A 12,918-nucleotide genomic window follows, 5' to 3' on the forward strand; every position below is an offset into this window, starting at 1 on the left:
ATCTGCAGAAGACCTTGAGGATGGGGAACTTCGTGAACAGGACGTTCCAGCTGATGAGTCCACAGCGCCTGTGCAGCTCGGTGAGTCGTTTTCACCGTCTTTACCTTTTCCTGCTATACTTATGTCTCCTGTCTCTGGGGTGGGTTTCCTGGGTTGGGGGTCCTGGGGAAATTGTACGTGATGTGGGGTCTGGGTTTTGAATGTTGGGGTGATAGTCTGCGAGATCTGGTCAGTTGCGTAAAGGAATTTTTAGGGGTGCTCGATGGGATGGAGGTCGCCGTGCCTCCTACGCGGTCTCCTTTGGCGGAGCGGGAGGTGGCGGATGATGGGGGGCTTACAGCCCCGACGGCGGTCGCTGGGAGTGTGGGGGGGGGAATACGGAATCAGTGGCGGTGTCAGTTCAGACCGATTCGGCGGCGGCGGTTGATGGGGTTCGCTTGGATGATAAAGCCAGGGGGGAGGTATATGTGTGTTTTGAAGGACCTTTAGGGGCGCATTTAAAGCAGGAAGTTTGGGAAAAAATTTGGAAGGATGAGTACGTGGAAATCTTTTCATTATTGCCCCTTGAGAAATTTCTGGAGAAGGGAAAGCGTGATGAGAGTAAGAAGGAGGAGGAAAAGCGTCGTTATCGCCTTATACCTAGGACGTTTGTTAACTGGTTGCAAGCGTTTGCCATTTTAGCCAGTGTTATTGGTGAAAAGGCGCCGGAACATTGTTCCCCCCTTTTTTGCTATATAGATGCCATCGGGGAGGCCCATAGGGTTTACAGGGGGGTAGCTTGGCTGTGTTATGATGAGCAATTTAGACAACGGAAGGCGGTTCGGCCCAATATTAGGTGGGATCACAAGGATATTGCCCTCTGGTTACGAGTTACTGCTCCGGTTCAACCGGGCCTGTCCTTTCCCGGGAGCGGGGGGGGCAGCGGGCCAGGCTGGTCAATCTAGCTCAGGGGGCAACGCAAAACTCGGGCTGTGCTGGCAATACAATAAGGGGCAGTGTAAATTCGGTGAAGGTTGCAAGTTCAAGCACCTTTGCTCTCAATGCAATGGGGCGTCACACGGGGCATCTAAATGCTTGAGCAAGGGAAAATGAGGTGGGGGAGGGGGTTTTAACTCCAGTCATGGGGGTGATGCCGATGAAGCTTCAAAGGATGGTCAGGTTTCTAAATACTTATCCGGACAGGGCCAAAGCGCAGTTGTTGTTTGACGGTTTTAACGTGTGTTTTTGTATCCCCTCCCCTCCTCACAGGGTCTCCTTTTCAATAAAAAATCTGAAGTCAGCTTACCAGCATCCTGACGTGGTTGGGGTGAAATTAGCTAAGGAGATGGAATTGAGGCGCATGGCTGGGCCATTCAGTTCTATCCCCATCCCGGGTTTGGTCGTCTCCCCGCTGGGGGTTGTCCCGAAGAAGGAGGCGAACAAATACGGTTTGATTCACCATTTGTCTTATCCGAAGGGCTCGTCGGTTAATGACGGGATAGATCGTGATCTTTGCTCGGTCGTGTATACGTCATTTGACGCGGCGGTGCAGTGGGTGTGTTTCCATGGTAAGGGGGCGTTAATGGCCAAGACTGATGTCGAGGCGGCTTTCCGGCTGTTGCCGTTGCATGCGGATAGTCAGCGTTTACTGGGCTGTATTTGGGGGGGGCAGTTTTTATGTGGATCGGTGCCTCCCTATGGGTTGTTCCATTTCTTGTGCGTACTTTGAGGCATTTAGCTCATTTTTAGAATGGGTGGTCAAATCGGTGGTTTCGATCATTCATTATTTAGATGATTTCTGATGCGTGGGGCTGGGACAATCCAAGGTGTGTGCTAATTTGTTACAAGTGGTGCACAGATTGGCGTGCGATTTTGGGGTGCCGTTGGCTCCAGATAAGGCGGTGGGTCTAACGACTACCATTGAGTTTTTAGGCATTACAATTGACTCGGTGGTAATGGAATGCAGGCTCCCGGTTCACAAGTTATTGGCGTTGCGGTTAGAAGTTGCTCGGGCGTGTCGTCTTTAAATAATTACTTTGAAGGAACTGCAGTCCCTTCTGGGGAAATTTAACTTTGCATGTCGCATTATGCCGATGGGCAGGGTTTTTTGTCGTCGGCTGGCGGCGGCTACGGCTGGTGTGCGTGAACCTCATCATTTTATACGTCTGGCGGCCGAGCTTAAGGCGGATTTAAGTGTTTGGTGGGATTTTCTGGAACACTATAATGGCCGTTCCTATTTGATGAGTTCTGTGGTAGAGAACGTGGATGTGGATTTGTTCACAGATGCGTCGGGGGCGTTGGGTTTCATTGGCAGTGGTGTACCGGGTCTTTGCCAGTTAGATGGGTGGAATCGGGACTCGCAAGGAATTTGGCCCTGCTCGAGCTGTTTCCCATCGTGGTAGCGGTTACCATTTGGGGGGACAGGCTCAGGGACAAGAAAGTGAGGTTCCATTGTGATAATTTGGAGGTGGTCTTGGCGATTAACAATATTATGGCCTCTTCTCCTCCGGTGGTGCGCCTGTTACGTCATCTGGTGTTGGTTTGTTTGGAATTGAATGCTTGGGTTGTGGCAGTGCATGTGCCGGGTGTTAATAATTCCATTGCTGACGCTCTCTCTCGTTTGCAGTGGGATCGGTTCCGGGCATTGGCGCCAGATGCGGAGGAAGTGGGAATCGCTTGTCCGGGCCATCTATGGGAGTTGGTGTTCGAGCGGCGGGAGAGTTGATTAGGCGTTCGGTGGCGGACAGCACGTGGACGGCATACATGGTGAATTGGAGGTATTGGGAGGAGTGGTTGGAATCTTTGGGTGACGTCGGGTCAGAGGAGGACAGGTTAGTGGCTTTGCTTTTTCTGTTAGGTCATGCGGCGGAATCGCAATGGTCTGTTGCTCGTGTCAATCGCCTGATGGCAGCTCTCGCTTTTGGGTTTAAATTGCGGGGTTGGAAGGACGTGACTAAGGAGTTTTTAGTGCGGCAGGCGATGAGAGGTTTTCGCAAAGGGTCCAGAACACGAGATGCCAGGCGTCCGGTTTAGGTCATATGTTAGTACAATTGGGGGGATGGGTCGGTTTTAGTTTGCAGTTCTGCTCATGAGTCTTGTTTATTTTGCCTCGCTTTCTCGCTGGCGTTTTTTGGGGCACTTCGGATTGGAGAACTTGTTTCACCCAGCTCACGGCGCCCTGGGGGGCTTTTGCGGGAGGATGCGGATTTGTTTGAGGACAGAATTGAGTTTAGACTTCGTTGTTCTAAGACGGATCAGTTTGGCAGGGGTAGGCGGGTGGTTCTTTTTGCGGTCCCGGGGAGTGAGGTCTGTCCGGTGCGTTGTTTACGGGTTTTTGGTGAGTCTGCGGGGGATCAACAGGCGCCCCTGTTATGTCACAGGGATGGTTCATTTTTGTCAAAATTCCAGTTCACTGCCGTCTTTAAAAAATGTTTAGTGATTGGGGTTGTTGACACAAAGGATTTTTCATCTCACTCGTTTCAGATCGGGGCGGCGACGGAAGCAAGCAGGTGGGGCCTTGATGAGGTTGGCGTGCGGCGTATTGGTCGCTGGGAATCTGTGCGGTTCCGCTCGTACGTGCGTCCTCACCTGTTGTTGACTGTTTAGGGGTATAATGCTGTTATCTTGATGTATGGTTGTCTGAGTCTGTTTGTCTGTGCGTGTTCCTAACCACTGGTTTGTTTGTTTTCTTATTCTAGACATGGCCTGGCCTTATTTGGATCCTGGGCATTCTTATGTTTATTGGGCTGCTCGCAGGGCTAATGTTAGGCCAAATGGCAGGCAGCTGGGGGTTCCACGGAACACTGCGGCTATACATTGGCTCGGTTTCCGTGGGATGCCATGGTGTCGGGTATTGCATGAGTTCCACATCTATGCGGAATTGGACCGCACTCCAGACGTCCTTGTTCTCCATATTGGGGGCAACGATCTTGGGGCCTGCCCGTTCCGTCAGTTGGTTTGGGACATAAAACACGATCTGTTGCACCTGTGGTCGTTGTACCCGAACTTGATCACGGTATGGTCGGATATTGTGCCTAGGAAGTCCTGGCGCTTGGCACGGTCCGTGGAACGGATCAACAAAGCTAGAATAAAAGTTAACAGGGCGGTGTCTGCATTTGTTGCTCGGAATGGTGGCATATGTGTTCGGCACTGGGACTTGGAAGCTGGAGTTGGAGCATTTTGGAGTGCAGATGGTGTTCACCTGAGTGATGTGGGAACGGATTTGTGGTGCTTGGGCTTGCAGGATGGCATTGAGAGAGCTATTTTGTTGTGGCGGGACTCTCAGGCTTAAGGGGTTCAAGGCCTGTTTGCTGTGGCTGGGGAGTCCTTGGAGTTAGACAAATAATTATGGGGGGGATGCATCGTGGGTATGGATCCCCCCGGGTTTTGAAGATGAAAGGACAATGTCTGGCGGTTGGATAGTGTGGATTCCTTAGGGTGTTATCCCTTGGGAGAGGTGGCAGTTACCTTATGGCATCTGCCAGGAATATTGGTGCCTCTGAGCCGGGTTTTTACGGCTGGGGGTAAAATGGTGGGGCAGATAGCCGGTAACATAAAAAGTGTAATGATAGCTCCAAGGACTTCTCCTAGTCTATGTGTCAATGTTTGTTTGTCAGTGGTGTCTGACGTGTTTGGGTTATAATTTATTGTTCTTGTATTATTGTTTTGTTAATAAATAATATGAGTATTATTTATTTATGGTTAATTGAGTTAACTAACTTTTCCATTTATTTCTTAATAAAATGGCTGCTGTGGCCACTTTATCCAAACCCACAGTGTCGAGTCTTCTTGAGAGAAAGGTGTGGGTTATGACTGGGTAACAGATAGTAGGTAAGTGTAATTTGCATACACATACATCACTCGACTTACCCCAAGTCAAGCACAGGCCGGACGGACCCTGCCACAGTGGAGGGGAGGCCAGACATGACGGGGATAGGAGGGAGGATCGTAGTCACAGTGTGAAGGGGAGGGTTAGTAGAGGGGGTGGGTCCAGGAGAAGGGAGGGATCCGGTGGGGGTTATTAGGACGTGCTCTGATTTCCCGATCTTTTGGACGGGAGCAACGCACTGTAAAGACATCCCCGCCCGCCCGTCCCCTTTTTTAGTTTTGGAGCATTTGGTCATTGAATTAGGAGGACCTGTGTGGTGGATCACTTTGGGTGTTTTTTGTTTTTGTCATGGCAGCTTGCTGGGGAGTCCTTGGAGTTAGACAAATAATTATGGGGGGGGGGGGATGCATCGTGGGTATGGATCCCCCCGGGTTTTAAAGATGAAAGGACACTGTCTGGCGGTTGGATAGTGTGGATTCCTTAGGGTGTTATCCCTTGGGAGAGGTAGCAGTTACCTTACGGCATCTGCCAGGAATGTTTGTGCCTCTGAGCCGGGTTTTTACAGCTGGGTGTAAAATGGTGGGGCAGATAGCCTGTAACATAAAAAAGTGTAATGATAGCTCCAAGAACTTCTCCTAGTTTGTGTCAATGTTTGTTTGTCAGTGGTGTCTGATGTGTTTGGGTTATAATTTATTGTTCGTGTATTATTGATTTATTATTGTTTTGTTAATAAATAATATGAGTATTATTTATTTATGGTTAATTGAGTTAACTAACTTTTCCATTTATTTCTTAATAAAATGGCTGCTGTGGCCACTTTATTCAAAACCTCGGTGTCGAGTCTTCTTGAGAGAAAGGTGTGGGTTATGACTGGGTAACAGATAGTAGGTAAGTGTAATTTGCAGAGACATACATCACTCGACTTACCCCAAGTCATGTAAATGCTGCAGAATTTCAGCACAGAATTTATTTGCAGTAATTCCGCAGCGTTTACGCTTGTAAGGGGTGCACTTACCTGTCCTCTTGGGGGGGGACCACGCAGGAATTCGCAGCCGGTCTTTTGAACTGGAGTCCGGCGGCCGGGCGGAGGAGCGTCCTGGTCGCCATAGAAACGGCCGCTTTGCCGACAGCCATGAGCAGACGCTCCAGCGGATGGATGAGAAGTCTCGCGATGCGAGCAAGGAGAGAAGGAAGAGGAGGGGCCGTGACGTAAGAGGCGAGGAGGGACGGAGGAGAGTGTGTGCGCGCGGGAAGGGAAAGGAAGAGGCGGGACTGAGCGGAGGGAAAGAGGGACGGCAGGACAGAGAACAGAGTAGGGTGCCGGCGAGTGAAGAAGAGATAGGAGAGGGATAGCAGAGCAGGTGCCCGGACAGGAGGAGAGAGAGACCGCAGAACAGGGGTTCGGACAGGAGAAGTGAGAGCTGCAGGGAAGGCCGCTTGGAGAGAGAAAGCAGGAGCCTGACAGCACGTGGGCTCCCCACTGCAGCCTTTGGAGAAAGAGGACAGAGAACAGCACGTGTGCTTCTTCCACAGCCATTCAGGAGGACAGAGGACCGGCCGGAGCACAAGGAGTGTGCCAACAGCCACAGGTACCGGTCCCAGACCTTAAGACCCCTGACCAGGAGCTAGAGTCCCGTCTGAGAGAAAGTGCGCCTTTGTCATAGCCAGTGACTGTTCCCAGGAGTGACCTGGCATTCAACTCGCTCAAAGGGAACGCGAGACAAGCTGTCTTGGTTTTGCCGCTAGAACACCGCGACACGCTAGAAGCAATCATCAGCCGATTGGAATCCCTCTATGGAGACGTCACGTCAGACGTCGATCTCCGGAAGAAATTCTATACCAGGGTACAGAGGAACGGGGAATCACTCCAGCAATTCGCGGTAGGATTGCAAGGAATGTGGAGTCGACTAGTAAGGAAGGACCCCGCGGGGTGCGCAGCCGTAACAGAGCCGGACCGAATAGTGCGAGACCAGTTTGTATCCGGGCTGGACAGCCGGACCCTGAGGTGCGCCGCGAGAGACCTCGTCCAGGTAACCCCCACCGCGACGATGAGTGAGGTGTTACGAGAAGCACTCGAAGTTCATCGAGAGGAGTTGGCAGAGGCTAGCATGGCCCTTCAAAACGTGGGTACCCCCGAGCCATCTCCGAAAGGTAACGGATGACCAGAAGCAGTGTTCACCGAGTTCGCCCGGGATGTCAAGGAAGCTATCCGGGAATTAAAGACGGATGTCGCCCAATTGAGAGTAATGGCCGATCGACCGGAACAGCTCCCTCGGTCACCCAGATCGACACAAGGAGGGCCTCGACGCTGTTGGCAGTGTGATCAGCCGGGTCATTTCGCCAGAGATTGCAGGGTGAGACGCTATCCAAGACGGGAACAGCCACCTTTAAACTAAGGAACCCCGCCGCTGAGGGCCAAGCTGCGGGCATTCCATCGACGGGCCCGAAAGGAAGGGTGGAACTTTTGACAGGAAAATCCCCCGTAGTTACAGCCATGATCGGGGGGGTTAACGTTCCTTGCCTTATTGACACTGGTTGGGAGGTAACCACCATGACTTATCAGTTGTTCCATGAACAGTTCCAAGGTCGACAGACTCTAGAAGCCCCTTGGATTGAACTTACGGCGGCTAATAGCCTGCCAATTCCCATTGCCGGTGTTACATGGTTAGAATTAGAAGTGTTTAATCGTAATTTTCCCCGTGCTGGTATTGTGGTAGTACATAATTGTGCAAGGCCGGGTATACCTGTTATAATTGGCATGAATGTATTGCAGGAAATACATGGCATGATGTTCAACGAGACGAGCGGTAGCCGGTGGGAGGAGCTGGCAACCGATCGGACCGCCCGGCAAGCTTTATTTCATGTGCATCAAATCTGCCAACAACAGGCTGACTTGAAGACGCTACAGGGGCGAGTGGGGTCGGTGAGGGCCCCAGGTAAAGCGGTGCTGCAAGTACCACCTCTACAGGAAGTCACCATTCCACTCTCCGTAGGGACTCATCATCGCTTAAGGGATGCCATGATCATGGTGGAACCCATGCGAAGTCTCAAGAGTACGCCACCCTGGGTGGTAGGAAGAACGGTGTGTCGGATCACCAAAGGAATGGCGACCGTAAGAGTGCTGAATCCGACCCAAGGGGTGGTCGAGATACCGGCCGGCACGGTGTTAGCTAATGTTGAGATGGTTAGGCCCGAGGACGTGACGGACCCAGCCATGGCCGAAACTTTAAAAGAGGCATCGTCAAGAGATGAAAGGAGTGAGGCCGACGTGAACGAGAAGACTGATCGACTGTGGCGCCAACTCGAACTGGACGGAATAGCCCCGGATACCAAGTCGGAGGAGCAACTGAGGACGCTTCTGCAACGCTTCGGCTGGGTTTTCGCTCGGCATGAAGAGGACTTTGGATGCCCCACTACGATCGAACATGGGATTCACACGGGGCGACGCCTCCCATCAGAGAGCGATATCGCAATATACCTCCCGCTCTGTATCGGGAGGTAAAAGAGCTCCTGCAGAAGATGTTAGACGGGCAGGTGATCAGAGAAAGTCAGAGCTCATGGGCAGCCCCGATTGTTCTGGTAAGGAAGAAGGATGGATCGCTCCGGTTTTGTGTGGATTATCGCAAGTTGAACGCTTGTACTCATCGGGACGCCTACCCCCTGCCACGAGTGGAGGAATCCTTAACAGCCATGCAGGAGGCGCGATACTATACGACGCTCGATTTAGCCAGTGGGTATTGGCAGGTACCCATGAAGGAAGAGGATAAGGAGAAGACGGCGTTCATTACTCCGTCAGGTTTGTTCGAAATTAACCGGATGCCGTTCGGCCTAACTAATGCGCCCAGTACTTTCCAACGACTAATGGAGCATTGTCTGGGAGATCTAAACTACGAGTCAGTCTTGATCTACTTAGATGATATCGTTATTTTCTCAAAGACTTTCCCAGAACATTTGCGGCATCTACAGGTCGTGTTGGAGCGATTGGGAAAATATGGCCTCAAACTAAAACCCAGCAAGTGCCGACTTGGTCGCCGGCAGATCAAGTACCTAGGACATGTTGTGAATGCAGCGGGAATTGCACTTGACCCAGATAAGATCAAAGCCATACAGGAGTGGGCCATTCCGCAGAACACCACGGAAATACGAGCCTATCTCGGATTGGTCAGTTACTATCGGAGGTACATCCGAGACTTCTCAAAAATTGCAAGTCCTCTGAATCAACTCCTCTGTGGACAACCCACCCAAATGAAGGGGAGCCGAAGCCCCAGTATAGTGGAGCAATGGCAGGAGCCACAGCAAGCGGCATTCGAAGCGCTGAAGACACGGCTGGTGACAGCCCCTATCCTCGCGTTTGCAGACTTCACCCAGCCATTCCGGCTGTACACTGACGCCAGTCTGAAGGGACTGGGAGCAGTACTGGCCCAACAGCAAGGAGACGTGAAGCGCGTCATCGCCTATGGTAGCCGTAGCTTGCGGCCGTCAGAACGTAACCCAACCAATTACAGCTCGTTCAGGCTAGAGTTATTGGCCATCGTGTGGGCCGTGACCGAACGGTTTGCCGAATACCTGGTCGGAAGTCAAGTGGAAATTTACACGGATAACAATCCCCTGGCGTATCTTTGGACGGCAAAGGTGGGGGTGATGGAACAACGATGGATAGCCCGACTGGCTCGATTCAACTATACCATTCGGTACAAGCCCGGTAAGAACCATACCAACGCTGATGCACTCTCCCGACAGCCGTGTGAGACCCCGGTCGGAGAGGTGGACGATGAACGAGAAGAAGTAGAGATACCCCCACTACGCGTGGTTCATCCCCCAATGCAGCAGCAACGGGTAGTGACAGCAATACAAGGGATTGAGGATCTTACTGAGATGTATGATAGGGGCGAGTGGGAGAAGCGGCAACAGCAAGACCAGGACATCCAAATAATCGCCAAGTGGGTACGTCAGCAGGAAAGGCCCACGGCAGCCGAGCGAACCAGGTTGTCAGCACCAGCTAAAGCATTGGTTTGGCAGTTGGAACGACTAATGGAGTATTGTATAGAAGAGTGTGGGCACCACGGGAATCTCGCGACATATGGCAGTTGGTATTGCCCATCGCAGACGTCAAACCCGTGTGCAAGTGGATGCACGAGAACCGAGGTCATTTTGCGGTGGAAAAGACTGTACAGATCATCAGGAATCACTTCTATGCTCTAAACCTGGAAGAAATAATGAGAGATGTCTACAAGGAATGCACAGAGTGTGTCTTACACAAGGCGACAGAACAGTCGGAGAGGCCCATGACCATCGTGATGGGTGAGCCACTAGAACTACTGACGGTAGACTTCTTAACAGTCCAAGAAGTCACCTCGGGGCACCGATATGCGTTAGTATGCTTGGATCATTTTTCCAAATTTGCCATGGTGGTTCCTACGCGGGACCAGACTGCTCCGACGACTGCGGCGCCGTTGTGGAAGCATGTGATCTGTCCGTATGGATGCCCCAGACGCATCTTGTCGGACCAAGGACCGAATTTCGAGTCGGATCTCTTCCGGGAGCTGTGTATCTTACATGGAATCCGAAAATCCAGGACGACCCCATATCACCCACAAGGGAATGGGGCTTGTGAAAGGTTCAATCGCACCTTGCTGGGGCTATTAAAGACCATCGGAGACGAACAACAAGAACGGTGGCCTGAGTATGTGGACGACCTGGTATGGGCCTATAACAAAACTGTGCATCGAGCTACTGGGTATACCCCATATCAATTGATGTTCGGCCGACCGAGCCGGGTTCCGTTTGATCTTCTGTTAGAGACGCCGGAGGTGGAAGTCCACCGATTCCCGTCACAATGGGTCCAAGAACATCATCGGCGGTTGAGTGCAGCGAAGGGCGAAATGGAGAGAGCTCGACCCACAGAGAGCCTACCCCCTTTGGAAGAACGACAGCGAGCATTTCATACTGGAGATCGAGTGTTGGTGCGGAATCGCAGGGCAGCGCGTGGCCGTAAGCTGGAGCCCCGATGGGAGAGGCACCCATATGTGGTGATAAAACGCGTCGACCCCGGGCTTCCTGTGTATGAAGTGCGACCAGAGGGTGACCAGGGACCGAGCAGAAGACTGCATCGCAACCTGTTGCGGCCCTGTACCTTCCTGACACCCGAATTGATCACAACCTCGGGGCCAGAAGATCCGCAGGATACTACACCAACGATTACTGACGGAGATTGGTGGTTGATAGTTCCAGCAAATGACCCTGGTGCCACCTGGGAATCACAACCGACAGAGACAGAGCGCCCAACGGAGTGTGTGGAAACACCTGCAACAGAAGTGAATCGTGGATTGCGGTATCCTCAGAGATGTAATCGCAACCGACAGCCGGCTTATTTGCAAGATTATGAAGTTTAGTGCGGAGGACTGCACTTGACAAACGGGCGGGAAGTGTAAGGGGTGCACTTACCTGTCCTCTTGGGGGGGGACCACGCAGGAACTCGCAGCCGGTCTTTTGAACTGGAGTCCGGCGGCCGGGCGGAAGAGCGTCCTGGTCGCCATAGAAACGGCCGCTTTGCCGACAGCCGCGAGCAGACGCTCCGGCGGACTGATGAGAAGTCTCGCGATGCGAGCAAGGAGAGAAGGAAGAGGAGGGGCCGTGACGTAAGAGGCGAGGAAGGACGGAGGAGGAGAGTGTGTGCGCACGGGAAGGGAAAGGAAGAGGCGGGACTGAGCGGAGGGAAAGAGGGACGGCAGGACAGAGGACAGAGTAGGGTGCCGGCGAGAAAAGAAGAGAGAGGAGAGGGATAGCAGAGCAGGGGTCCGGACAGGAGAAGTGAGAGCTGCAGGGAAGGCCGCTTGGAGAGAGAAAGCAGGAGCCTGAAAGCACGTGGGCTCCCCACTGCAGCCTTTGGAGAAAGAGGACAGAGAACAGCACGTGTGCTTCTTCCACAGCCATTCAGGAGGACAGAGGACCGGCCGGAGCACAAGGAGTGTGCCAACAGCCACAGGTACCGGTCCCAGACCTTAAGACCCCTGACCAGGAGCTAGAGTCCCGTCTGAGAGAAAGTGCGCCTTTGTCATAGCCAGTGACTGTTCCCAGGAGTGACGTCCCTCGCTAAATACCGCCACCGTACGCACAGAAGACTAGTCCTAAAAGGGACAAACAACTCATCCTGAGCTAGGCCCAAAGGCAGGGCAGACTTACTATCTCATTAACCGCGCCAGTGTCCCTACGTGTCCTCCAGAGTGTAAACAACTGTAATACGTGCATGAACTGTTGTTGATGAATAAAGTTGGATCAGGAGCAGACAGAAGGAACGTTCGGGTTGACGGGACTTTATTGGACTATTAGCTGGACTTGTGTAAACCTTAGCGTCAACCCGCCAGTTCAGTTGCATCCTAGGGGGTCCACCGTTCGGACCACCGACTGAGGAGAGAGAGGTTTTGTCATGAAAGGTAGCAGATAGCTCCGCCAGGACCCGTGACGGTGCTAGTAGGTACGGTAGTTCGCTGATTCCCACGACGCGACCCGTGGGCCGAGAGTGTGACTCTTACCCTGGGGTAGGCTGCCAGTAGCGGGTAGCTCCCGCCGTGACTGACAGCGGCGTGTCCGTAGCCAAGCCTGGCAACGTGGGCCTCTCTCCGGGGGACTTCCAGTGGGATCAAAGTCCCCAACCTCAGGGTTCCTGTCTGCTCTACTAAAGAGAAGTGTCTGTACGTGTTATCGCTGAAGAGAAGTTCTTGTACGAGTTGGAGAGAAGAGAGAAATCTTTGTACGTGTTTATAACAGTAAAGGACCAAGGAGTGTGTCTCGTGAATTGTGTTACCGACAGTGGTGATCCCTCCTACACGCTATGTGGGAACCCAGCCAAACGGCTGCTGTAAAAACACGTATATGGGTTTATTAAGGGGTTATTTGTGACTGGAACTACATTCTGGTCTCCGACCAGTGGCTCCCTAGCTGCAGCTGTGAGGACATGATGGCAGTTGTAGCATACCTCCCAACTTTTGAATTCGGAAAAGAGAGACATTTTAAGCCACGCCCCTAACCACGCCCAATATCCCGCTTCAACACATCAAATCACTGCCAGATCCCTCTGCAAATAACACGCGCACATTCTCCATTCTCACTGC

This window comes from Rhinoderma darwinii, chromosome 1 (assembly GCF_050947455.1).
Source record: "Rhinoderma darwinii isolate aRhiDar2 chromosome 1, aRhiDar2.hap1, whole genome shotgun sequence".
Taxonomy (NCBI): Eukaryota; Metazoa; Chordata; class Amphibia; order Anura; family Rhinodermatidae; genus Rhinoderma; species Rhinoderma darwinii.